The sequence below is a fragment of the Eubalaena glacialis genome, chromosome 5 (genome assembly GCF_028564815.1).
Source record: "Eubalaena glacialis isolate mEubGla1 chromosome 5, mEubGla1.1.hap2.+ XY, whole genome shotgun sequence".
NCBI lineage: Eukaryota > Metazoa > Chordata > Mammalia > Artiodactyla > Balaenidae > Eubalaena > Eubalaena glacialis.
In genome coordinates this window covers 142,776,779-142,797,430 of record NC_083720.1, presented here as the reverse complement: position 1 = coordinate 142,797,430, position 20,652 = coordinate 142,776,779, and the positions used below count along the sequence as shown (strand labels likewise).

The following is a 20,652-nucleotide window of genomic DNA, read 5'->3' as shown; positions in this document are numbered from 1 at the left end:
TCCTTTTCTCTGATGTCTTGCATCTTTTGCTTAAGACGCTTGTCGAATGAAGTTGTTTGTGAGCATCTCCTACTTTTGCATACTTACAGTGGCATGAGCTTTAAATAAGCTTTAAATATTTGTTTTTGACATATATATTCTTCTGACCAGTTTGTTTTCAGCGTTGTCTTCCATTGACTTACTTTACCTGAGTTTCTAATTCTGTCTGCCTGTAAAATGCTTTCTTATCTTTTTATTTTTTAACTTCCTCCTTGCATTCACTTGAACAACCTTCAGGGAACGAAAAGCTGTTATCAAGATCACCAGTGATCTCCAGTGATCTCCATATAACCCTATTTATTTTTATTTATTTATTATTTTTTTTTTATACTTCATCTGTACTTTATTTTATTTTTTTTGGAGTATAATTGCTTTACAATTGTGTGTTAGTTTCTGCTTTATAACAAAGTGAATTAGCTATACATATGCATATACCCCCATATCTCCTCCCTCTTGCATCTCCCTCCCAACCTCTCTATCCCACCCCTCTAGGTGGTCACAAAGCACCGAGTTGATCTCCCTGTGCTATGCAGCTGCTTCCCACTAGCTATCTATTTTACATTTGGTAGTGTATATATGTCCGTGCCACTCTCTCTAACTTTGTCCCAGCTTACCCTTCCCCCTCCCTGTGTCCTCAAGTCCATTCTCTTCATCTGCGTCTTTATTTCTGTCCTGCCCCTAGGTTCTTCAGAACCTTTTTTTTTTTTTTTTTAGATTCCATGTATATGTGTTAGCATATGGTATTTGTTTTTCTCTTTCTGACTTACTTCATTCTGTATGACAGTCTCTAGGTCCATCCACCTCACTACAAATAACTCGATTTCATTTCTTTTTATGGCTGAGTAATATTCCCTTGTATATATGTGCCACATCTTCTTTATCCATTCATCTGTTGATGGACACTTAGGTTGCTGCCATATCCTGGCTATTGTAAATAGAGCTGCAATGAACATTGTGGTACATGACTCTTTTTGAATTATGGTTTTCTCAGGGTATGTGCCCAGTAGTGGGATTGCTGGGTGGTATAGTAGTTCTATTTTTAGTTTTTTAAGGACCCTTCATACTGTTCTCCAAGGTGGCTGTATCAATTTACATTCCCACCAACAGTGCAAGAGGGTTCCCTTTCCTCCACACCCTCTCCAGCATTTATTGTTTATAGATTTTTTGATGATGGCCATTCTGACTGGTGTGAGGTGATACCTCATTGTAGTTTTGATTTGCATTTCTCTAATCATTAGTGATGTTAAGCATCCTTTCATGTGTTTGTTGGCAATCTGTATATCTTCTTTGGAGAAATGTCTATTTAGGTCTTCTGCCCATGTTTGGATTGGGTTGTTTGTTTTTCTGATACTGAGCTGCATGAGCTGCTTGTAAATTTTGGAGATTAATCCTTTGTCAGTTGCTTCATTTGAAAATATTTTCTCCCATTCTGAGGGTTGTCTTTTCATCTTGTTTATGTTTTCCTTTGCTGTGCAAAAGCTTTTAAGCATATTACCCAATTTAAAACTGTTTCAAAACTTTTGCCCTAATTAGTTGCTTAATATAATATAATATATTATAATATCATATAATATATTATAATATCATATGATATATTTTCTTATCTGTTTACTATCTGCCCCCCCACACCTATAATATAATCAGTTTTCATGGGAAAATAGCAACTTTGCTCTGTTTATCATGTATTCCCCATCTCCAAGAACACAGTGCCTGGCACATGTTAGGTCTTCAATAAATACTTATTGAATGAACCAATCAAACAATCAATTAATCATCATTAGGGATTATAACAAGGAGTGTGGCTGTGCTGGTACCTGTGTATTACTAAAGAGTAAAACTCAAAATTTCTTTTGAACAAATCTTTGCTATTTGGCCTAGTATTTTTCGGTGGTCTGGGAAGTGATGCTGTCCATTCTCAGAAGTAGAGTGGGAAGGCAAGGAAAAGGAAGCTGTTATCTACTGGATATGAATGTCTACTACATGGCAAGTACTAGACTATCACTTTCACATACGTTTCCTCATTTCCTCCTAACTACAATCTTGTCAGGTAGATGTTGCTATTATCTTCATTTTGCAGATGAAGAAAGAGGCAAAAAGAGAGATGAAATAGCTTGTCCAGGTTCACCCACACATGAACTAAGCATGAGGATCCCATGCTGTTTTACAGTTTCTTTGGTGCTAGATATTAAGTGCTATAAATTCACAGAAAATTAAAGGAACTGAGCTGATAAATATGTCAGTTTCCAAAGTAAAATACATGTTCATCTTAAAATACGTGTGTTGTTTTTATTGTCAAATGATATCAAAATGTCTCTAAAGTAAATAAAACAACAGAGAGAAAGTGATTTTATTGTTTTCTTTTCCATGTATACTCACTAGGGGCTTATAACCATTACTCATAGGACACATGTAGCTGTGGAGTAGCCATCTGACTTGGGGAGCCAGATAAAATGCAGTATGTCCTGCTAAATTTGAATTTCAGATGACACACAAATAGTATTTTAGCCTAAGTGTGTCTCCAGTATTGTATGGGAGATACTTATTCTTAAAAAAAGTATTTATAGTTTATTTGAAATTCAAAGTTAGTCGTGCCTCTGCATTATTTGCTAAATCTGGCAAAACTACATGTGGCCAAGTGCTCCCTAGCCCTCCCCATACTTGTCCCATCACTCTGCCAGATGGGTTTTGTTGAAGAAGTAAGGACAGAGAAAAGAAGGGCAACTTTGAAAAAATCTTTCAAATGATAAAAGCCAAACGACTGCTCCTGTGGTTTTTCAGAGTGAGGGGCTGGGACTACTGTAGAACACGGTTCAGGATACGCTAAAGTTACCTCCAGACCCTGTCTTTCATGCCTTCTCTCTCATGGTCAGAAACTGAACAACTGTGGATAGATTCCTTACATTCTCTAGCCTCAGTTTCCCCATCTGAGAAGCATAGTATTCTTAAGTGTTAGAAAGAAAACAGGTGATGTGATGTGACTGACTTTTGTAGATACGGTGGTTGGTCAAGACCTCCCTGAGGCTTTCTAACAGAAACTCGAATGATTGGATGAAAACAGTCTATTGAGAGGGAGGGAGGGAGGGAGATGGGGGGAGAGTGAGAGGGAGAGAATGTTTGTATCTGCAACTACAGATAAGATAGGGCCAGATGGTACAGCACATACAGAATATTTAATGGGGACAGAGGATTCCATACTGACCTGTTTTTTGTTTGTTTGTTTTTTTAATTTCAGTATTTGCTGAGGTAGAATTGACAAAATTGGTAGATATTTAAAATGTACATTGTGTTGATTTCATATATGTACACATTGTGAAAGGATTAATTAATTAATACATCCATCACCTCATATATTTATCTCTTTTGTGTGTGAGAACATTTAAGTGCTACGCTGTTAGCAAATTTCAATTATAAAATACAGTGTTTTTTGTCTTAATGATCAGGGAGGGCTTTGGGGAGAAGGTAAAGTTAGCAAAACCCCTTCCAGAACAAAGGAGATGAAGTAGAATGTGTTCCTTGTGGTGCCTTCATACAAGCAGAAGTCCGACGTGAAAGTACAAGGGATTCACCTTGAAGAAACTAACACCATGGATACAAGTTGAGGGTGTGCATAGGAAATGGATGAGGTTACAATAGGAATATGCTCTTGGTTCTTAACTGTAGAAGGCCTGGACAACAAACTATGGAGTTTAAATTTTATCTGTTAGATACCAAAGAAAATTAGGAACGGGTAACTGGCATGACCAAACACAGCAGGACCCAAGTACTAAATGGGACTTTTTATAGTAATAGCAACCTAAATTACAGTGATTGCAGTGAGATAGAAGGGCATATGTGAGAATATTTTGACAGAAAAATCAGTAGGACTATCCTCAGGATTTGGTAAGGCAAGAAAAGAGATCAAACATAACTTGAAAGTTTTGAGTCTAGATATCTGGGAAAACAGCACACTCTTAATTGAAATAGAGAAGTCAGAAACAGGTTAGGTTGGAGAATGATGAGATCAGGTTTCACCGTTTGAAACAAGACATTCAATGAAGTGTATCAACAGGAAGTTAAATATATGGACTGAGAAAGCATGAGAGAGGTATAAGGTGAAAATAAAAGTTGGTAGCTGATGTCTTTTTCCTACCATTTTAATTTGTGTTAATGAGTTATGCAACACCAATTAAATAAGTCAACTCATTCTGAAAAGAGCTACTGTGTAAAAAAAAAGACAGTAAAACATAAGCTGACTGAAGTCTGAGCTAATGTGCACAACAGTAATACAACTGAATGCTTCGTTTGGTGTCTTTCCATCCAGATGTTGCCTACTGTGCTTGGCTTGGCATATATAATAGGCAAGGTCACAGGGGCCAAAATAAATGAAATTGGTGATCTAATTTCACCAGTGGTTTCATTTCTGTTCGTAAGTATCAATACATATTATTTACATGTTTACAGAAATGGCAAAGAAGGCAAGCCCACTAAAGCACCTATTTTGATTTGGATAGTAAAGGAATTTTTTGTAAAAGCCATTTTAACTCCCTTTGCCTCAGTTTGCACTCCCTAAAATGGGGATAATTATATTACCTGTTGCAGTCACCGAGTTGTCACTGTAAATAACCCGCCAGATCATAATATAGTTGGAGTTCATTTTTCAAGGTTTAACTGACACTAGCTTCATTCTATCATGTGCTCTTTCTCTATGTGCGTCTAATCTAACCTAATTTTTATAGTTGTTAAATTTGGCCATCATATTTTTGTATTTTTTAATTAGAAGTCGATCTTCTCCTCAAGTAAATAAGGACAATGGGAAAAGTAGAAATCCAAAGACGCTTCCTTGAACAAATTCATAAACATATTATGTTTACAAGAAGAAAATGAGTACAGTAATAAAATGTCTCCGAATAAGTAGCATGTGATCATTTAGAAATTAATAAAATATTATGATTTAAAAAGAAGTATTCTTTATATTTATCATACCCCATGTGTGTCTATTAAAAGACTTAAAGTGAATATGGACTCAACACAAAATTGCATTAATGAAAATATTCACAGAGTATGGAAGAACTTATTATCTTGAATTTGCTCTTTCAGTGCTGGAAATACCTATCTGTGGTTCACTGGGACTCTGGTATTTTTTTCTTCTCAACCAATTGTTTTGTTATTTTGCCTTAGTAAAATTCACTACATTTTTTTCTATGACTATCTTATTATTATATATCCCAAACAATTTTTTAAATAAGAAAAAAAAGACACTTTCAGTAATATAATGGTTATTAAACATTCCAAAATGTTCTATCTGAGAAATGGAGTATTTAGCTACATTAATATTACCAAAGTGTTGAAACCAATTTCTATGTATTCTTTATTCCAAGATATTTAGCTCTTAGGATGGTTGGTTAGTGGCTGAATCTGACTGGCTGCTTGGATTCATTCCTCATTGGGAAGTGCAATAAACTGATACCATTGTAATGATATTAATTTTAAACATCCCCTTGTGTGCTCCTAGTGAGTGTAGCAGGGCAATTTAAAAGTTCAGTTTTGGAAACAGACCTATTAGTCTTGTATCTGCCATATAAACAGCTGGGATCACCTATTTGGCATGCTTCTAACCTAAACCTCAACAGTTCATATGTGATTAAATGAGGTAAATTTGAATAATAGTTGGGGCAGAGTAAATGATCATTAAATAGTAGATATTCCTTGAAGAGAAGCCATTTATCACTGGCCATTGCTTTTTTACTATACAGACAGATGCTTTCATTGGCTAACTTTCTTTGTTTTTTAAAATAATTTTTTTGTTACTGTTTCAGAGACAGATAACACAAGCACAAAAATCAGTTCTGATTTTTATCATCTATTTTATTTTTGGAGACTATTAGTTAAGAAGCCTCTACTCATATTTATCCATTTGTTTAAAACAATCACTTCTCACTTCAGTTTTCTGTTTCTTACATAAGCCCTGGAAAATTCTCACAGTTGTATTGCCATGTTACCATTTTAGATTAATAAAATTTTATTGTTTTTAGATTAAGGAAAGCCCTTAGGTCTGATTCACAAACACCTGTGTTACATCAATAAATATAAAGTTTTGTAAATCCGTGTAAGTAAGTATAATCAAACACAAAACATACACAATACAGATATTTATTATAGTATATATTTCTTTAGTGTGTGCTTTAAGATAATCAAAGAAAAATAATTTACTTTTCAACAGGGTTTCTTGGTAGTAAGCCAGGACCTGAGGTTTTTGGAGATTATCATATCTTTTAGTGTGAAAGAAAATACGTCAAAAAATTTGAAGCACCCACAAATTCCACCTGAACTACTTGAGTTAGAAGTTTGCCTCTCACAAACTAGTCTTGGGGAAATTCTCTGTCTCAGGAAACAGCTCTTGTCTGTCATGTTCCCACTAACTTCATACCCTCTCCATTGATAACAATATGTTGCAGTAACCAAATGTATGCATTTGTAAGTCTCTCCATGTCATTTGGATAGGTCATAGGTTGAGAATCACTGATACTGCTTGTTGCTCAGGATTCTCAACTTTAACCATGGTAAACATTCTAATACTAGAAACTTATATTATTTCATATATATAAAGGCTGTCCTAGAGGTACAGTGGACGCAGGATATTTATATGTAGAACATTGTCTCAATCATAGGGAAAAATGCACCTTGAGTGCCTTTTGAAACCTGACACTCCCTTTCCCCTGTTAATCAAATAGTTTTTCAATTAATTTCTTTTCATTTATTCACTTATTCATTAATTCATTAAAAATGATTAAGCACCTACTAGGTACAGATTTTGATAAGAGCAGTCATTTTGGTTAAGGAAGCCATAGGTTATAAAGAGAGTGCTATTGGAGCATGTATTTGTTGTATATTACGGCAGATATAATATGAGAAAGATATATACTATGGAATTCTCAACCAGGGAGTACTTACCAAGCCTAGAGGGAATGTAGGTTCTAAGGAAGATTTCTGGTAGTGGATGAGGCCTGATTTTTGAAATTCATAGGATCTAGCTTGTTAACAAGAAGAAAGTGCATTTCAGATAGAAGGAAGAGCTTGAACTATACCACAGTGTTGCAAAATCTCACTGTGTATAAATGCCTCTAGCATTTACCAGATTTAACTCTGGAGAAGTTAATCTCTGTTGACTTAAGTATTTTCATCTATCAAATAAAGATAATATAAGTTTGTTGTAAGGGTTAAATGAGATAATTTGTGTAAATGGTTTGGCTTTATGTTTAATGCATAATAAAAACCTAGCATTTTTTTTGAACCCTTACTTTGTGCGTACAGTTCTAAGTGCTTTGTGTAATTATGCAGTGAGTCTCACTCCACAGTCTTCAAGCTTAACCACTAGATAAATGTTAACTGGTATTGTGTATAGAAGTGATATATTAAAGCAAAGTGGATGGTAACATTAAAATGAGTTTTAACATAAGACAAAGTACTTGTACATACTCAAGCTATAACTGTGTTCTTACTGGACAATAATTGGAAGTGAATTACATACTATAGATGAGATTTGTTAACTCAACAAAGTTGAATACTGCAAGTATTTTGCCGTAATGGTAAGTCTGATTTTTTATTTGTATTAAAAATATTCTATCTATAATATGTGATGTTAATATTTTCATTGATAAAATGAAACAAATTTGTCAGTAGATATATTAGGAAATATCATATTAAAAAAAAAGCACCTCCCTAAATAAAGCTAGGGAATGTTTTCTTGCCTCAATTATATAGCAAAATCAAACAAAAAATAGACTTGTATATCATTTTTGACAATTCATTGTTTCCTCCTATAACATTTCATTATTGCTACACTACATAGGATACATATACTGTAAATTATTTTTTTTAAATGAATCATCATAGAACATTTTTGGTTTTGTAGGTAGGTCACTAGCTTGTAATTCCCAAGTGGGTCTTTTATGTGCCTTTTAAAAATTGGTAAAAAGCACTCTTTTCTCATCATCTAAAATTTAACTACTCTCCCACAAGTGTTTATCTATAAAATACTGCTTGCAGTGAGAGTTCCTCTTCCAGTTCTTTAGCACTCTCAGGTGGATGGTTTTTTCAACTGACCTACAACCATTAAGCTTGCTTAAGCATCCCCAACAATTTGGTCCCTGTTTCAATTGTCATTGTTTTACTTTCACCACTTAGGGTAATTCACCAGAATTACCCTAAGTGAATAGAATGCAGTTTAGCAGGGATGACTGCCTTGAAGTGCAATCCAGGTGGAAATAACTATTGTATACATGAAGGTTTAGAAAAAACTGACACCTAGAAGAAACAACAGACTCATAATTAAATACAGTCTGACTCTGAGAGAGATATAGATATATCTATTGTGTTTAACAGTGCCTGTGAAGATGACATGTAGAGATAGAGCTTACCACTGCAAATCAAAGCCCAGATTTAAGACCATTATTGAGAACAAGATATTAGAAATTAAAAAGTGTTCAAAGGGAAAGAGCATAAAATATTTATGATTAGGAAATACTGACTTTAAGGGAGCCTAAAGAGATGTGGACTGTAAAGGTTTTAGAGAAGTTTCAGTGTGATGAAGGAACTGCCTTTAGAGAACTCTTATACTGTCCTTGGAGCCTAGTGGAGGAGAATGGGCTTTGGAGAAGGTGAGCCTGGGTTAAAATTCTAGCTCTGCACTTAATAGCTGTATGATCCTGTGTACATTTCTAAGTCCCTCAGCCTTTTCATTTATAAAATGAGAAAAACATTATACATGTCATGAGATTATTGTAAAGATTAAAGGAAATAATGTATAAGTACTTCGTTCAGTGCCCAGTTTTTGTTAATTGATTATTAATTGTAATAACTATTTATAACTATTTAAAAACTATTCCTACAGAATATGTTAATTAGCTACATTCTCCTAAATAGTTTCAAGCAAATAATTTACTCATATTGGGTATCTAGCACTCTTACTTTTCTCTGTTTCTCTGTTAGTGGAGAAATGGGAACAAAAATAAAAGACATTGACACTGATTTATTCACTATTCTGTGCCTAGAAACTGAGTGCCTGACCCTGACCAGATACCTCATAAATATTTGTGGAATTAGTGAAAAAATGAATGATATAATTTGAATGATCTAAGACTAGATGAGTTTAGGGAAGTGATTGATATGGTGAATTTTGATTTATTTCTTCTCCAGGTGTTATGGGTTATTTTGCGTTATTCCACTAAGTTCATCATTTATGATTTTGTTTTGTTTTGTTTAAATAATAATAAATTTCTTTATGTGTTGCATGCGAGAATGGCAAAGGGACCACATATCTCCATTTGTTGTGTTCTGAGTGTGTCCTTTATTTTCATATAGTAAATTAACTAAGAGAAAGGAAAGGTTTCCCAGTCTTTGTCTTTGGAAAGTATAGTAATGAGAATGGATAACAGTGTTTGTATAGGAAGATGGAGATGTTTCCTTATATATGTAGGATTGCTTGGGCCCAGCATACTGTACCTTGAAAGGTGTCTTTCTTTCATTCAGTCTCTCTTGCTTACTCTCACATTCTCACCCTCTTTCTCTCTCTGTCCCCGGCACTGCATTTGTAATCTGATAAGAGTGAAGATGACAAGTGGTTTTCAGATGTACCTAAGTATAAATTCTAAGTGTCACTTATTTATATATCTTAATTATTTCCTCTTTAAAATGCCAAAAATGCCCCCCCCCCCAGTTTTTGTGAGCATTTTAAAATAATAAGTGCAAAGTACCTTGGACATAGTAGGTGATCATTAAATATTACTTTATTTTCCTTTACTTTAAATAAATGTTACCTGATAATACTAACATTTTAGGCTTTACAGACAAACATCAAGGTCTATACACTTATGTGAAAGGTAAGCGAATACACCACGTAAAAAGAGAACTTTCTAATAAAATTAACTTTTTATGTTACCAAGCCAGACTTGGGTCCTCTTGCCCTCCCACAGTAAAGCCAATCTAATGACACTGGGTTGTGGTAAAGGAAAGAGCAACATTTATTGTGAGGCGCTGTGCAAGGAGTCTGGGGCAGCTGGTGCTCAAAAAGCCCTCACTCTCTGATGGGTGTCAGGAAAGCATTTTTAAAGGCCAGGTGAGGGAGGGGAGACTCAGGATATAGGATCAACTTGTGCACAATTCTCTGGTTGGTTGATGGTGAGGTAACCAGGTGGTGTCACAGGGGTTAACATTATTAGTCCTTGAGCTCCAGTAGGCCTGGGGCTAAGGGCTCATGGTCATCAAGTAGTTAATGTCTTCCATTTGGTGAGCGTTTTAGCATCTGTAAAACAGCTCAGGAAATGTGCATCAGATACTGTTATCTGAATACTTCAGAGAGGAGCTAAAGCAGAGGCTATGGGGGAGGGGTCTGTCTCAGGAAGGCCCAATAGGGTCCTGCTTAGTTACATTTAGACTTAATATTACTTTGAATGTATTAGTCTAAACAAAAAAAAGAAATTATTCATCAAGGAATCTTGAACAGAAGCAGAATAACTAGCATAATATATTTTCAACAGTTATCATCCTACTCAAGTTAATCAATACGTGTATACGACCAGACTTATGATAATAAGACAATTCATTCGTGTGTTTATTCTGTCAATAAATAAATATTTATTGAGAACCTACCATGTGCCAGGCATTGTGTTGAAAGTGCTTAGGAAAAATGAGTGAACAAAACAGACCTGCACTGAAGAAAGTTATATTCCAGAGAATTCTAGATTCTTCTGATACATAGGAGCATATTAATTCCAGAACTGGTGTTTTTTGGCTTCACCTTTGAGGTGCAGAGTATCAGAATTTTACTCTGTAAAGTTGTAAAAATCACGTAACTCGATATATGTAGAATTTGGAATGTCTTAACATTTTCTATTAATTCAGGCCCTTTTATTTTTACTTCCTGAGATGATCTTGTATACATCAGAAAGGAGAATTTTTCTCCTTCTCTAAGAGCGTAGAGGTTGGGAACCTTACTAACTCTGAAGGGTAAGGATTTGTCACCCTATTTCGCTGGTGATCACATGAACCGTATCATTTTTTACTTCAGAATTTGATTAGTTTCCCATGCCAGCCCTCATTTCCCAATACATACCATTTATTTAATTCAACATTAAAAATAAAAACAAAAGCAGAATGGACTAGTAAAGGTCAATGCCACTTTTGTTGTCCTATTCTTCCCTCTGGTTGCCCAGGGGAATGTGATTTGCCTATTTCATGAAGGTACATTCCTGCTACTGCTTCAGCTATTAACTTCTCAATCAGCTTATTTCTATGAAGCAGAAGCAGTCTGGAGGAACTTGACCCAAAGTCGGTTTCCCTATTGTCTGTATTAGAATGTCAGTAACTTATTACAGGATCTTATTGGATGGTCTTTGTCCTGCTTTATCACTTTCCCGGCAGAGGTACAGGTAATAAAAATCTCTATGACTAGGACCTTGGATTTGGATAGTTCAATTAGATGTGCAGGAAGTCTATCAAAAATGTGACTCCACATCCCTGAACTCCAGCGTTTTCATTATTAGCGTGAAACGTTAGTGACAAACGAGGTATGATCGTCTAGACACCTCATCAGCCTGCTGGCTTGCTGCCTGAAGTAAAGGGCCAGTTCTAAAAACGTCAGGGTTTTGATGGGGTTCTAAGCGTGTGATTCAAAACGAAAGCCCATGAAAAATTGGGAAGATCATACATTTGGGGACAGTAATAAACTTTCATAGTTCTCTGAAATTCCGCAGCCAGAATCAAAGCTGAATATGAGTTTCAGGATGTTGATAGTAGGGTTTAAGATATGAGTTTTCTTATTAGCTATGGTTGTAAGTACAAGGATTATTTTAAGAAATGATTGGCAACAGTTTAGGAGTAATGATAGTAAGGGAACTTATCTTAATGAATTTTATTAAAATTTTATATTTAAAGCAGTGATGAACAAATACTAATATTTGCTATTTTAATAAATTTCATGTGTATGGATAGACATCATCAAAGAAAGTTTGTGCTAAAGTATGTGTGATTCATATATTTACATGAGTGGTTCTCCATGGGAATTATACTGCCCTCTAGGGGTATTTTGGTAATCTGTGGGGTAACTTTTGATTATCAGGATGTGGAGGGTGCTAAGAGCATGTAGTGGGCAGAGATACATGACCTACAAAATAAAAAATTCTTCTGCCTACAGACTACATTCCCCTGTTTTAATGCCCGCTCATGCAGCAGGAAAATGTGTTTGATTACCTGAGCCTAGACCCTAATTGTATTTTACATGTAAACCCAAAGTGTGTTTTGTATAGTTAAAATACAGACTGACTTTTCTTTAGCTACAACTGTTTTCTAAAGTTAGAGAAAATGGTGCTTTATTATGTTTGAAAGTTTACCAACAGCTCTTTTCCATTTTGTAAGATTACATTTCTAACGGCAATGCCAGTCACGGTTTTTCGTCACCAATTCAACATATTGTATCTTTCTTTCTTTGGAGCTATTGCATTCATGGAGATTGTATGTGTATTTACAAACATATGACTGCTTCATTATGGAATACACAGAATTGAAAATTTAAATACTTATTTTTAAGTTAATTTTTCTTAATTCTCCTATATATATGAGATAGGAACTTACATTGAAGTCTTGCAATCAGCTACATTACATTGTCTGTAAATTGCATTTCAGATAATAAAAGGAACAATAAAAAGTATGTTGTGAAAAGGATCTGAGTTCGCTAGAATTGAGAATTATTGATTTATGTATATGGAACATCTGGCTGGTTGTCCATACAGCCAAATACAAATGCTGGAAGTATCAAAATTGTTGGTAGTTTCTTTGGTGGAAATATGTGGATTTAAAAGAAATTTCTTGGCAAATTCAAACTTTTGAGTTGAAGGCCTGAAAATAATCCTGAAGTCAGCATAATTAATTCTCTTTAAGAAATTCAACTGTAATATATATATTAAATGCCTCATTGTGCAAGACACCTTGCTAAATGCTGGGGAGACAAAGACAAATATGAAATAATTTACTCCTCCAGGGAGTATATATTCTATTGGGAGGGACAGACAGATATCTAAAGAATATTAATGCAATATAAATACTAATAGAGTTATTTTTACAGTTCTATGAAAGACTGAAGGAGGGAACTGAGAGAGAACCTGGTGGGAGACATACTTTGAAAACTGTGTAGGGGCTCATGTTGTAGAAAGCCTTAAATATTGTACCAAAATAATGTCATAAGAACAGAGAGGTGAAAATAAAATGCTATTTAGAACAAGCAAATAACATCAAGAAAACTTATCTCAGCTGTTTCTGTCTTTGAAGGTGTCTGATCCTGTTGTAAAAGAACACACTTGTTGGTCACTGTTGAGTTTCTTGGGAGAATAAGATGATGAGCTCAGTGAGGAAAAGATAAATCAAAATTCCTCTCCATAGTTAAAATTTTTTTTGAAATTCCAAGGAGATCACAAGAAAGAAAATATAGGGGGATAAGAACAAATGGAGGAAAATAGGTAGATATGATGTTGGTTATGCAGTGGTGGAAGAGAGAAGACCACAGGAAGTAAATAGACAAAATTTAAGAGATCATGGAATTGGAAAGAAAGGTACCCATGACTATGTAATTCTATAGGAGTCTACAGAAGTCTGGGTAAACACTGTACTTCCCACAGTTTTTGTAAAGAGGATGGAGGCAATTTTATTTAAATTCTAAAGAAAAGAATAATTGCCAGTATAAAGAATTTAGAATATCCAACAAATCAATATAATGATTTTATTGCAGGCTCTAAAAGACTACTTTTTTTTTAATAAATTTATTTTTATTTATTTATTTTTGGCTGTGTTGGGTCTTCATTGCTGAGCACGGGCTTTCTCTAGTTGTGGTCAGCCGGGGCTACTCTTCACTGGGGTGCGTGGGCTTCTCACTGCGGTGGCTTCTTTTATTGCGAAACATGGGCTCTAGGCGTGTGGGCTTCAGTAGTTGTGGCATGTGGGCTCAGTAGTTGTGGCTTGTGGGCTGTAGAGCGCAGGTTCAATAGTTGTGGCACATGGGCTTAGTGGCTCCGCGGCATGTGGGATCTTCCTGGACCAGGGCTCAAACCCGTGTCCCCTGCATTGGCAGGCGGATTCTTAACCACTGTGCCACCAGGGAAGTCCCTAAAAGAGTCCTTTTTTTTACATATCTCTGAAAGATTCAGTTTTCCTTTCTCAATCAATCATGGACGAATGCTTTTTTTAAATAAAAAATCATGTGCCTCAATGTCACAGCAATGCAAATATTTCCATGTTTATCTCCTGGTGGGATGGTAGTGTCCTGTTTGTAAACCACTACTGGTTCAGAGGCTATCCTTTGAGTAGCAATGCTCTGGAATTGAGCAGCACGGGTCTGTATCTTAGCTCTCACATATTATTATGAACTTGTGAAAGACAATCTCTCTCACTTAGTTTTCTAATCTGCAATAAAAATTGTATCTATCTCGTATTTTTTTGGTAAGAAACATGAGAGAAACTATCACAACATTGGTTCTCCATTTTTTCTTAAATAATAGAATTCCTGATTTTTGGTTGGATACCTGGACTAAAGTCTACTTTTCTCAGACTTCTGTTGCCAAATAACTTGGTTCTGGACAATGTCTTTTAAGAGGAAATGTTTTGTGCAACATGTAGATTGTACCTTCCAATGTTACTTCCTGTCCAGATGGAATGAAGATGTGCTCTCTGGTGCTTCTTGGGCCATGAGCTAGAATTCATACTGAGGTTGGTTGATCACCAAACTTGAGTCCTTTATGCCATGGATCATTATACTAGCCCTGGAGTGTCTACCTTCAGGACCCTTCTAAGACAGAGGGCAGTAAAATTCCACCTTATTTATTTTAGATTTTCTATCACATACAAAACAACCAAACCCAACTGATCGATGAATACATGAGAAAAGACATGTAAAGCAGTGCTTGATACATAGAAAGCACTCAGTAAATATTAATGTCAATTATTGAGTAAGTATAGTGAAAAAAGTTATTAATTTATTCAGTAAGTATTTAATAACAATCTTTTGTGTGCCATTGTGTTTTGCAATGGTGACACAGAGATGATTAAGTTAAATTATTTGCACATAAGAAGTTCTTGTCTTGAAGTTACAATGTGATGCTGAATCATTATCAGTTTGTTAATATTTTTCAAATGATTTTCAAAGTGGAGAGTTTGACATAGACCACATTAGCATTACCTAATTAAGAGGAAAATTAGGTAAGTTTAAGTGTCTGACAAATATTCTCCTTAATAAAAGTTGCTGTTATGAGGTTTTAGGAAAATACTAATGGTAAAGAGTTAACTCTGTAGGACTAGTTATCATTATTTGTGGTTTCTAACATGTATTCTGTAATTTGCATTTTGCCTGGAGATTCCAAAAATCAAATACTCAGAGGTAATCCCACTATTAAAGTTTACGACTATTTATACTTTGGTATAATACTTATCATTTATACTTTGTACTATCTGTAAATACAAAGTTATTTGGGGGAATTGCCTAGATAAAGACATTCCATCCTTAAAAATTGTAAATGAAGAATATATTCAGGACTTTTAGAGAAATATTAATGGAAATTCATTCTTAATTGTTTATTAAAGTAAGCTGGCTAAGCAGACTTACCCAATTAGACTGGTATTTTTTAGTTGGGTTCTCTGCTCAGAATCCCATAAGGCTGAATCAATATGTTGTCTGGCTGTGTCCTGATCGGTTGGCTTGACTAGGTAAAGATATACTTCCAAACTCCTTCAGGATGTTGACAGAATCTGTTCCTTTGCAATGGAAGGTCTCACCATTTACAGGCCACTTTCATGTCCTTGCTCTGAAGCCCCATCAATTTCAGCAATGGAGAAACTCCCTCTTAATCAAATTCCTCTCAGTCTTCAAATGTCTGAATTCTTCTACTACCAGCCAGAGAAAACTCTGCTTTTAAAGAGTTCATATGATTAGGTTAGGTCAACCCAGATAACCTCCTTGAGTTAAATTCAAGTGATTAGTCACTTTAAACACATCTGCAGCATCTCTTTTTCCATATAACGTAACATAGTTACAGGAGTAACAACAGAGGACAGGGGTCATGGGTGCCATCTTATAATTCAGCCTATAAACTAATCTTATCAAAGTGCAAATCAGTTCATAAAGTATACAAAAGTAAGAGGGCTTCTGAGTTGTTTATATTTTAAAAAGCCCTTCTTTTGAATGTGGTAATGTGATAAAAATCATATTGGCTATTCTTATTGCTACTTGGCATGCGTATTTTATGTTTAGAGAAGGTTATTTTTTAAGGTCATCTTTGAAGGTATTTCTTTCATTTAGTTTTGTTCTATATTATCATTTCTTTAAAATATTATTAGTTATTTATCATTTAATGAACAATTAAAAAGCTTAGTTTTATTTTTCCAATAAATTATTAAAGTGGCCTGCTGTGTTGACATTATTATTTCTAAGAATTTGCATTTATACCACATTAGCAATTTTACTAGTTGATGCCATGGTAACATTCCAATTTGATACTTATTATCCTTTATATAAACAGTTATAGTTTTATAATCATAGCCAAATCCACTACATAAGCATCCCCCCATATCCATATATGGTTTATAGAATATTACATCTTGAAATATATTTGAGATTTTATCTTAGGAAAGATGTTTGGGTATCATATATTTACAAATAAATCTTTTAGATAATGCTTCACTTTGTTTACTAATACTGCCATAGTTTACATTATTCTCTTATTATTTTATTTACTATGTTAATATCTTAAAATACATAAATATAATAATGGGCTGACATTATGTAATAATTACTATATATGTGTTTGTTGTAAATTCCTTTAGGTAATGTGCATAAATATTATATTATTTAGATTCACATGAAGAACCGTATATTACTCCACTTGAATATTAAAAATAAATTTTAAAAAAATAAAATAAAAAATAAAATAAAATAAAAATAAATTTTAAATGTTTGAGATCCAGCTTCTGTGTGGGATCACTCAGAGATAGAAGTATGCTGAAAATCAAACCCAGAGTTGTTATTGATTACATTTTGATTTGCCCTTGACTTTACTTTTTCTGAAAAATTTTGGATAGGTTTTTTTACATCTTTTTTTATTTTCATTATGTAAAATAGTATAATAAGAGTCCAATTGTCTAACTTACAAGGGGATGGTAAATATTTCACTATTTATCAAGAATTCTGTCTCTGAGTGGGCTGTAACCAAAAAATGTATATATATTTAGATGCATGGAAACATTTTTTTAGGGGTAACTTACTAGAAATTGGTTCTTGGCTAGCCTACAAAAACACCAATAAATTGAATTTGTAGCTGTAATAAAACAGTTAACTTTTCTGTTTCTGTTAATCTAAATAGTACATATTGAGAAAGAAATGTGTTTTTGTGGAAACTGGTACAAAATGAAATCTTCTAATGGTTTTCTACTTGAGATGTTTTCTGTCATTAGACATCTTAGCAGAATCAAATGAATCCTTTATAAAATCTTCAACCATTTATTCCCTATTAAAGTGGCAAACACATGTAAATGACATAGTCATTATCATGGGTGAGTAGGTCATAACTCTGCATTTTCACAGTAGTGGATTGAGTCACATTTGAATTCACTAAATGAATGCAACACATTTTCTTTCACTAGTCAAAAATCCAATAATGGTTTTTAAGATTGTTCCATGAAAATTATATTCCTCAATTACTTTCTTCTACCTTACACTTTGACCTTATACAAAGACATTTATTCTTTTAGCCAATTTACTCACTGAAAAGGACAAGACAGAAGAAGTTTTGAGTTTTGACATGCCCATGATATTATTAGCAGAAATACTGTGCATTAATGCAAAGTTGCCTGGCCCCATAGTGGCCATGTGCCCTGCCTTCAAAGGCTTTGAGATGTTGTAATTATGAAATAAGACATTGAGTGGTAAATTTGTATTGCATATTGTAGAGGAATATTGAATGCTTTGATGATATGACCTTCTCTTCACCCTCTTTCTCTTTTTGTTCACTGAATGATCATTTTCTTGGTCATTTATTTCCACAATCTGTTATAAATGAAAGCTTGTTCAGCTCTTTGTGTTTTATTTGATGTTTCAAACAGCCCTAGCACCAGTATGTTATCTGACTTTACAGGATTATATAGGAAGCCGCTTCAGTGGTTTGCTCTCATGAGTAAACCCCACTATACATATTGGGTCAGTTCATCCATTATTGCCTCAGAGAAAACAGTTTGTGTTGTTCATATTTATTGACTTAAAAGTTTAAAATTATTCTGAGAGTCTTGGATATTTTTCATACAGGAAGCTCACAGTTTTGCATCTTATTGTTTCTCGTTATTTTCAATTCTGACTTGGTATAGTAATACCAACATAACAATCAGTACCTCCAGAGCAAAAGTGAAAGTGAAGAGATGGGACAAATCATAAGTGTCCAGTACTTTTGTGGTAATTGGCATCATGACTTGGTTCTAAAAACTCCTCACAGGATGCTCTTCTGTTGTGGCTTGGGCACCCGACACAATATCTGGAACACAGTGGACAAGTAATAAGCAGTTGTTGAATGCATGAAACATGAAAGGGGAGAGGGTAAAGGGAAGGAAAGATAGAATATCTATCTTCCTTCTTTAAGGATATTTGAAAGTGCCCTGAGAAAGCCTCACATTCTTATCTTAAAGCAGCATATATGCAAAACTGGGAGGAAAGCAGTCAGCTTCTTCCTGTACCCTAAGGCCACTTGTATTTCAAAGGCAAGATGAAGGCTTTCTAGCCAGAAATTCCTGATAATAGAGCAAAGAAATGTTAAATAATAATGACAGAAAATAAGGTATCTTAACATTTTATAGGTGGGTAATAGAGCAGAACAGAGGCTGGCGTGTGCCTCTCAAAGTGAGAAAAGTGGTGTGTGATGACATATAAAGCACATTTAATCCACTAACACATTTAATTGAAAGCACCATATGGGCCTTAATGATTTGTTAGACTTTCTTCAATTAATGAATTTTAAAGTAAACATAGTGCGTCTATATGTAAAATAAACGAAGCACAGATTTTTGGGGTAACGTAATAAACACATTTTGGATCATATGTGTTCATTTAGGCTTGGATACAACTGTATTAAATTAATATACAATTGTCATTAAAGCAATATATATTAGATTGATCAATTGAACTATAAGAAAATACTGTTTTATTAAGTAACAGCTAATTAAAGCAAGTTAACCTGTAAAATCTCGCAGTTCATTCCTTCACGTATTTCCATGAACTGCCGCCATGTTCCAGACATTACAATTGCTTTCAAGAAAATCAGGACATCCCAAATTATTTATGTGACAAATGATATAAACAGACAGTTTCTAAAACATAAAATACAATTAATGATTACATTTTAACACGAGTAGATTAAAAATGTATATTAATATAATACTCTTCAAATCGTAACTGATAACTATTATTATTAATGTTATTAGTTCTTAGTTGAACATTCACAGTAATGAAAATACAAGAATAAAAAGAATATAAAAGTTCATGCTGTATTTTCGAAATGTAAATATCTTTGTGAGTTATTAATGATTAAAGATAATGATATTTTACCACTCTATTTGAAAAAAATAATAAGTCATATGACTCCTAGCTCTGCACGTGTACTTTTTGGAGGTTGATTCTGTAGTATATTTACAATCAGTGCCATAACTGTAGATAATGAAGAAGACCCTAATAACTGACACCAACATGACTTTTAGTTTTTAAAAGTTAAAAGAAAAAGTTTTAAAAGCTTAGGGGGCACCCATATTGTTGTAATTAGTTCAGGAACGTGGATTTTATTTAGTCAGGTTAATATACCGGTATTAAGTTGGAATTTAAAATGTTATGTTAAAATATGCTGATTTGAAGTGCTTTTACTTTAAGAAAATTTTCAGTAAATCATTTTTTTGTAGCTTGTACCAGCCACATTTTGAAATGTTGGTGATGAACAGCTAAAATTTGTGCATGTGTCAAACTGTGTTTGGTATTGCATATGTTGTAAGAGAGGCCCATGATGTATGAGCATTTGAACAAGAATAATGAAGAACAAAAAGTCCCCATGAAAAGTAGTGTTTCTTTTTGAACCATTCACTTAAACATCTATCTTGTGCCTACATCTCAGAAACTTAACATAAATGTGTCTCTTTTCATGAAACTTAAAATCACCGTTCCTATCTTTCATATCCAATCAATCTGTACCGAGGCATTCAATAGCTACTTCTGTATCTTAAAAAGAAACATTAGCCTTTCAGAATTGCTGTTTCTTGTAGAATTACAGTGTATTATAATAACATTGTTCACATAATGAAGAGTGGTCAGGCCACTTTCCATGGTGCTGCTAATGTAAGAAATATGGGAGATGGTCCAAAGTCCTCTACAAACTGCTTGTTTGATTTAGTACCAGTCCCTTAAAAAAATCACTATGGCCTATGTACCAGACTTTAAAATCAAGGTAGACAACTTCTCCTTTTACTACTTCATGTTTGTAATCTCAGTTAAATAAGCAGATTCCAAATCGCTATTAAAACTGCAATTATGAATATTCATATAAATTGTTTTCTGTATTAAATATCTGTCGA

General features: G+C 34.1%; 1 protein-coding gene across 2 annotated transcripts in view; it reads left to right on the top strand.

The window, feature by feature from the left end:
- The window catches only part of GRID2 (glutamate ionotropic receptor delta type subunit 2), a 1,388,009-nt gene that overhangs the window by 357,095 nt on the left and 1,010,262 nt on the right, over positions 1–20,652 (top strand). The gene's annotated exons all lie outside the window — the stretch shown is intronic.